The 8,436-nt window shown below is 40.4% G+C and overlaps 1 pseudogene; it reads right to left on the bottom strand.

Annotated features, from left to right (window-relative positions):
* Positions 1 to 7,788: 7,788 nt before the first annotated feature.
* On the bottom strand, positions 7,789 to 7,940 carry LOC119051209 (uncharacterized; annotated as a pseudogene).
* Between the last annotated feature and the right edge of the window lie 496 nt (positions 7,941 to 8,436).

The following is an 8,436-nucleotide window of genomic DNA, read 5'->3' as shown; positions in this document are numbered from 1 at the left end:
AAGCAAGTCACTGGCTTTTCTCATTGGGAATTTTTGGAAAATTCTATGCACAATTCCAATAATTATTTTAGGGGTAGTGTGGAGGATGGCTAATATTTATAAAGCCTATGTGTGAGGCATTCTGCTACATGCTTTACATTTCATCTTTGTTTAACCCTTCCTGGCGGGTGTGATTCCAGGCAGACATTATAATTCTCACTTTATGGATGAAGGAGTAAAAGACAGGGATTCCATAACATTTTCAAGATCATACATCTAATAAGAGCTAGAATATGATCACAAAGAAAGGGTGACTGCAACAAACTCTTATATTCTCTGATTTGGAAAATTCACCCTCACAATACACAGTAGGAAAACATGTCAATCTTCCATGTAAGCAGATGGTGGGGATGCAAGGTAGACAGTGAGAGGGGGACTTGCCACCTGCAAACAGAGCTTTTGGACAATTCTGCTCCAATCACAGCTTGTCAAGTGACTAGTGACCTAGCACAGTGAGTCACCACAAAACCAAATGTCACAGCAGCACCACATCAACCTTTCTGCAAACTGTTCCCTGATTCTGCATGTGTTTGCAGGGAAGAAGAGGGAAAAGCCCAAAAGAATACCTTACGTGAGAGGCGAGCCTAAATCCTGCTCCTCTTTTCTAATGCCAAGATCTTTTAGAAGATGAGAGGAGATTTTACAAAATCCCAGAGCCCAGGCAATACCCCAGATCAATTAAATCAGAATCCCTGGGGTGAAACCCAGGCGTTAGTTCTTTAAAAAAGTTTTTTTTTTCAATTACAATTGACATTCAATATTAGTTCCAGGTGTACAGCATAGGGGTTAGACATTTCTATAACTTACAAAGTGATTCCCCCAGTAGATATCAGTATTTAAAAAAAAACTCTCCAGGTAGTTTCAGTTGCAACTAAGAAACATTGCTCTAGTTATAATTAATATTTGTGGGAGACCAGAGGAACCTATGTCCAGCAAACACTGAGATGCGAGGCACTCTCAGAAAACTTCATCATTGATCACTGTTCATAGTCCTTCATGCTTCCATCATTTACTGGGTTTTTTATAGTTAGGATAAACAGGAAGACCCCTGTACCACTCTTTTTATAGCACTGATATAGCACCTGATGACATTCTATATTTAATCTATACTTTTTTTGTTTATCTGTTTGTTCCTATCTGTGTTTGCACTGGAAGGTGAGGTCCATGGGTCAACACCACCATATTGCACAGCTCCAGGAGGTACCATTCATATATAACACAAAGTGAATGGTGGTTCCTGAGTTGTGCAGCAGAACAGCCCTGAATGGGGATAGAAATTTTCTCTTCTTTACTGTTGTTTCCCAAGTGTTTAGAGTAGTACCTGGGATAAAAGCGATGCTCATAAATATTTTTTGAGTGAACGAGTGATGTAGAACTTAATAAGGATTCTGTCTATGGGAAGGCCCGGTTTCCCTCCAGCCTAGGACCTTGACTTTTATGCTTTCCTTCTTCTTCTTCCTTTCCTTCCCCTTTTTCCTTTCTTCTCCTTCCTCCTTTTCTCCTTCCCATTTTTCCATTTCTCCTCCTCTTCCTCCTCCTCCTCATTCTTCTTCCTCTCCATTAAATTTCTTTTGGAAACAGGATTCCAACATGATTAAAAATAAAAATTTGAAAACCAATATATTGAATATAATGTTCACTTTGCCCCAAACCCTGCTTATCACCCACCTCAAACCAGAATTAAAATTCTGTCTTCATCACTTCCTAGCAATGGGACCCAGAGTAAAGTTTTATCCTCAAATGGTTGTTATAATAACTTACTTGACTACTACAGATTAAGACAGTTCATATATAAAGTACCTGTGACAAAAAAATGCATATCCCATCTCATTGGCATCCAGGTAATTTCAACTTAAAACAAAACAACAATTTTTACCTATCATATTGACAAAATGCTAAAGTGAGAAATATGTTAATAAGATAAGCTAGCTGCTGTTAATAGATAAGCCCCCAAATCTCAGCAACTTAACAAAATAGTCTCTTTTTTTTTTTTTCAATTTAAGACCAATCAGTAATGACAGGGAGGAGTGGATACTCTGTTTTACCAAGTGTGGATTCAGGCCGATTCCCTCCTGTCGCTCTTTTACCCCCTATGGGCCCTGGAGCTTCCCACTAGATCCTCTGCCTCTCTTCTGAGAAGGGATTGTGCTAAAGATTTATATGAACTAACTTTTTACTTCTAACCAATCTTCTTTGACTAGAGCCAGTGACATGCCTTCACCTAAAGGCAAAGGCAAGAGCGGCTGGAAAATGCAGTTGTTTCTTGGGTGAGTGGCTGCTTCTCAGCAACAGCTCTGGAAGATAAAACAAGAGCATGACTCTTTAGTGGACAGCTGGCCACCTCGACCACAGACAGCATCAGTGTTGGTGAAGATGGGGCTAATTGGGTTCTCCTATATGCACCTGGCAGAAATGTGAATGAGTTACAGGCCCTTGGGAGACCTGGTAGAAGGAACTTCTAAAATTCAAAACATGGTTGTGATGTGACCCAGCAACTACACTTCTTTGTACCAATTCAAGAGGCCTGAAGAGGCACACACTAAAATGTTTATTATAACTCTGCTGCAATCACAAACCTAATCTAAATGTTAATCAATAAGGAAAAGTCCAAATAAGCTATGTTTATTCGTGCTATGGAATACTATGCAATTTTTTTGACTGCAATAGAGCTACATTGCATTGGCCTAGAAATTATACCAAGTCACCTTGCTGAGTAAATATAACAATTTACAAAACATTACTTACAATGTGATAGTGCTTGTATCAAATGCAGCTATATAGACCCCACCAAAACCCTACTTGACTTGATAAATGAATTTGGCAAGACGGCAGGATACAGATTCAATATTCAGACATCAAAGGCATTTTTGTACACCAACAATGAAATATCAGAAACAGAAATTAGAAAAAAATCCCATTTACTATGGCAACAAGAAAAATTAACCACCTAGGAATAAACTAAACCAAGGGGGTAAAAGACCTATACTCAGAAAACTATATAATACTGAAGAAAGAAATTAAGGCAGACACAAATCAAAGGAAGCATGTACCATGTTCATGGATTGGAACAATTAATATCATTAAAATGTCCATACTACCCAAAGCAATTTATAGATTCAATGCAATCCATATCAAAATAGCAATGACATATTTCACAGACATAGAACAAATATTTCAAAAATTTATGTGGAACCATAAATGACTCTTAATAGCCTCTAAACAATCCCTGATTTTGAGAAAGAAGAACAAAGTGGGAGGGGTCACAATATCTGATATCAAACAATATTATAAGGCCACTATAATGAAAACAGTCTGGTACTGGCATAAGAACAGACACACAGACCAATGGAACGATTAGAAAAGACAGAAATAAACCCATGTCACCACAGTCAGTTAATATTTGACAAAGGGGGCAGGAACATAAAATGGACTAAAAATAGCTTCTTTAACAAATGGTGTGGGGAGATCTGGACAAGTACATGAAGAAAAAAAAAAAAAAAAAAAGAAACCAGGCCACCAACTTACACCATACACCAAAATAAACTCAAGCTGGATAAAAGACTTAATTATAAGTTGTGACACCATAAGAATCCTAGAAGAAAACATAGACAGGAAAATCTCAGATATCCCGTGCAGCAATATTTTCACCGATACATCCCCTAGTGCAAGGGATATAAAGGAAAGAATAAACAAATGGGACTACGTCAAACTAAAAAGCTTCTGCACAGCTAAAGAAAACATCGACAACATGGAAAGGGAACGAACCACATGGGAAAACATATTTGCCAATGATGCCATGGACAAAAGTTTGATCTCCAAAATATCTAAAAAACTCACATGACTCCACTCTAGGAAAACAAACAATCCAACTAAAAAATGGGCAAAGGACCTGAACAGACACCTCTTCAAGGACATATGGAGGGCCCAGAGACATATGAAGGGATGCTCAACATCACCAGCCATCAGTGAGATGCAAATTAAACCACAATGAGATACCACTTCAGACCAGTGAGAATGGCCACCATAAACAAGTCAACAAACAACAAGCGCTGGAGAGGCTGCAGAGAATAGGGAACCTTAGTACACTGTGGGTGGGAATGCAGACTGGTGCAGCCACTGTGGAAAACAGTATGGAATTTCCTCAGAAAACTAAAAATGGACTTGCCTTTTGATCAGGCAATTCCATGCTGGGATTATACCCTAAGAATCCTGAAATGCCAATTCAAAACAACCTATGCGCCCCGGTGTTCTTAGAAGCACAATTTACAATAGCCAAGTGCTGGAAGCAACCTAAGTGCCCATCAATAAATGAATGGATCAAAAAACTATGGTACATTTACACAATGCAATACTATGGAGCAGAAAGAAGGAACTCCTACCCTTCATGACAACATGGATGGAACTGAAGAGCATTAAGCTAAATAAAATAAGCCAGACAGTGAAAGACAAATACCATATGATCTCACCTATAAGTGAAACCTAATCAACAAAGCAAACAAATGAGCAAAATAGAACCAGAGACTTGGAAATAAAAAACAAACTGACAGTGACCAGGGGGAGGTGGATAACAAGGGAAAGAAGGGGAAGAGGCAAGCAAAGGAACATGGATAAGGACTCATGGACACAGACAATGGGGGAGGGGATTGATTGTGGGGGGGGATGGGGTAGGGGTGAGCCATGGGGGAAAAGGTGGGACAACTGTGACAAGAACGGTACATTTTTTTTTATTTTAAAAAAGTAGCTATAAAATACTATGTATTTTCTGTATGGTTGTAAATTTAAGTAATGCATAGGAAAAATGTCTGGAGACACATGGACCAAAAAGAAAGACTAGTCAACTCTAGGGGAAGGTGGGGTAAAGAGGGATGAACAGAGGGAAGAGGGCTTGGCAGACACAGAAACATGAAGGTCTTATGGCTGAACAAGTATAGACCCATGCAGGCCTATACTCTTGTAGAAAGATGTATCAATTCCACTCCTAGGTATATACCCAAAAGAATTAAAACACAAACTCAAACAAATAGTTGTATGCAAATACTAATAGCAGAATTATTCACAACAGCCAAAAGGTGGAAACAACCCAAGTGTCATCAACAGATGAATGAATTAAACAAAATGTGGCACATACGGACAACAGAATTGTTCAGCCATGAAAATAAATGAAGTCTAATACTACAACATGGATGAACCCTAAAAACATTATGCTAAGTGAAATAAACCAAACACAAAAGGAAATACTGTGTGATTCCACTTATATGCATTATCTGGAATAGATAAGTTCATATACAGAAAGTAAAATAGTGGTTACTAGGGGGAGGGGAAAGAGAAAATGCAAAAGCACTTAATAGTTACAGAGTCTCTGGTTGGAATAATAAAAAAGAAATGAAAATATTATAGGTGGTAGTGATGATTCACAAAACATTGTGAATGTGATTAATGCCACTGAATTGTACAATTAAAAATTATTACAATTACAATGACAAATTTTATATTTTATGTATTTTACCAAAATTTAAAAAATGAAAAAATAATTTAATCCACCCTTAAACCTCAAAAAAGAAAGATGACAATATACTCTCAATATACTCTCAAGGGCCTACAGAGAGAATCATAGTATCTTTTTAAGTCAAAAGAAGGATTATAAGGGACTCTTGTAGAAACCAATTTTCCCCTTTGCTGTCCCAATTCATGGTTTTTAACATTTAGATATCTATTTTTGCTGTAGACAGTTTAAAAATGACAGCCTTGTGTAAGGAAAGGGAAGAATGTAATTAAATCTGGTGAGGAGTGTGCTATTTAGGTCCCTTTCATAGGAAGTCTGGTGAGGCTAGTCACCTACCACGAGATGCTGATAATAGAGGTAGAAAACAGGAGGGGAGTTGTCGGAAGTTCGCCCTTAAATCAAATGGATGAGGATTGCTCTTCCTCCTCGGGCTAATTATTGATGAAATTTTCTGTAGTACCTTGTATACTTTGAGGGGGTGGAGGAAGGGTGATTAAATGATTTATGTGTTTAATTTCCCTCCATGCTTCGAAGGCTGCAGTCCTGCACTCAGAACACAGGGAAATTGATGAAAATAACAACTGTTCAGCGCACAACCACTAGGAATCAGAGTGAGGAGCTGTTTTCCTCCCTTGGAACTAGAATCGTGATCCCTCCCAGCTGCCTGGGGTCATCTCCTCCTCCTCTGGGGCTAGCATGGAATTTTCAAAGCTAACAAGATTTAACCTTAGCTAACAAGGTCAGTATGAAAAGTAACAGATTCTCCAGGCTCCGAAGAGCAGAACAAGTTTGTCTCTTACTGGTCTCTGCTTTGCTCCTGCTGTTCACGGCCTCCAGTTCTAAAATAAACACGCTTGTAATCAAGTAAAAGTTAACAAATATTTACTGAAAGAGTGGTGAAGTATGACATGATAAGGTTTCTGTGTGGGACTCAGGGAGCAGGGGGCAGAGGGAATGACAGCAGAGGGAGAGAAGTTCTGTTTGGGATGCGGTGTTGCGGATGGAAGGGCACAGGTGTGGAGCCAGCAGGCCTTGCCACTTATTAACTTCCATGACCTGGGGCAAATGACTGTCCCTCTCTGAACCATGGCTTCCTTGTCTGCAAGTCAGGGACAATAGCAATGTCCCCCATGTGGTGTTGCATGCATGTAAGGGAGAGATGTGTAAAGCCTGGCACAGAGTAAAAGCTCACTAATTGTTTGGCATTTCCAGTGTTGTTGGCTTCAGATCACAAAAGTGGAGAAATGAGGTCCGAACACTCAGAAGAGGACACTCAGGGGTAAGCAAGGGAAGAGGTGTTGGGATGGATACCACCTCAACTGACAAGCTAGGAATTAGAAAGGAGCCCAGTGAAAGTGTTATGCTTATAGTTGCACTTTAATTATAAAGGACACATACAGAGCAAGGTCCCAAAGGATCTTGGATGCAGATCTTAGGTCTCTCATGGAGTCCGGGGCATCACTCTCCCCTACATGTCAATGTGTCTACCAACTAGGAAGCTTTACCAAGCCTCAATGTCCAGAGAATTTATTTGCCTTCATTACATAAGCACAATTGACTGAATCACTGGTCCTGTGATTAAACTCCATTTCCAGCCCTCCTCCCCACCCTGGAGGTGGAGTGGTTGAAAATTCCAACACAGGGCTACTCCTGTGCTTGGTCATTCTGGTGACCAGCTAGGGGCCCACCCTGATTGCCTCATTAGCATAATAGACACTCTCATTACACAAGGAATTCTAAGAGTTTTTGAAGGTCTGGGCTAGGAGCCAGGGATAAAGCTCTATCCTATATTATACCACAGGTTTAGAACTGAGAGAACTGGGAACTGGGATTGAGTCTCACTGGGTTTGACCAAGACCGACCTTGATTTGTTTCTGTCCTCCCCAAGCCTTGTTAGGGACGACCCTGACATTCAGAGAATGTTCAGAAAACGCTTCACAGCAAGATAATGAAATGCCCCCAAGGGGGGGGGGGGCAGCATTCCCAGAGGTACTGCAAATCTGGGTTGATGTGCAGCTTGGACAAAGCAAGCTCCTATTCCATCTCCCTGTACCAAAAATCCATTTATTTTTATTTTTAAAAATGTTTATTAATTTTAGAGAGAAAGGAAGGCTAAGAGACAAAGGAACATCAATATGAGAGAGAAACATCCATTGATTGACTCCTATATGCACCCCAACTGGGGATTGAACCCACAACCTAGGTGTGTGCCCTGACCCGGAATCGAACCCCCAAACTTTTGGTTTATGGGATGACTCTTCAACCAACTAAGCCACCACCCAGCCAGGGCCAAAAAATCCATTTTATATGTTGTCCTTGGATAGAGGATATAGTAGATGTTAAACTGATAAGAACAGCTATGCTACACTTGATCTTAGCTAGGAGGCCGAGAAGTGATCAGATGATGGTATATATGGAACTAGAAGGTGGAGTCTTTTCATTCCATTCTTTCCTAGATTATGTTTTTCTTCTCTATGAAAGCCTGTGATGCTGTGGTGCTTGGAAGACAACAGGAAAAGGGGCCCAAGGGATATACTCGAAGCTTCTACTTGGTGTGACCAATCACGGCTTGGCAACAGCCTTGTTTCTTTGATCAGGAGGTGGCGGTCTTTTGCCAACCAACACAACAGACTTCCTGAGACTGAAGTGGGACTGCAGGTGCCTCCAAACAGAATGCTGTCACATGAAGCAGTAGGCAAACTTTGCTACCCGGGGCCGTAAGTTCCTCAAACAGACTTCAGCACAACTCTGGGACCATGTGGCCACCAAATGAGACTGACATGTCCAGGCCAAAGCAGTGTTTGTATTCCCCAGAGTGTGATCCCAGCCCTGCCACACTCTTCACCTGGAAGGGGAACACATGTCACACTTTCTGTGCAGTGCTCACATCTGCT

This window comes from Artibeus jamaicensis, unplaced genomic scaffold (assembly GCF_021234435.1).
Source record: "Artibeus jamaicensis isolate MK-2021 breed Jamaican fruit bat unplaced genomic scaffold, CSHL_Jam_final contig_685, whole genome shotgun sequence".
In the NCBI taxonomy this organism is placed as follows: Eukaryota; Metazoa; Chordata; class Mammalia; order Chiroptera; family Phyllostomidae; genus Artibeus; species Artibeus jamaicensis.
This window is presented reverse-complemented; position numbering and strand designations above follow the sequence as displayed.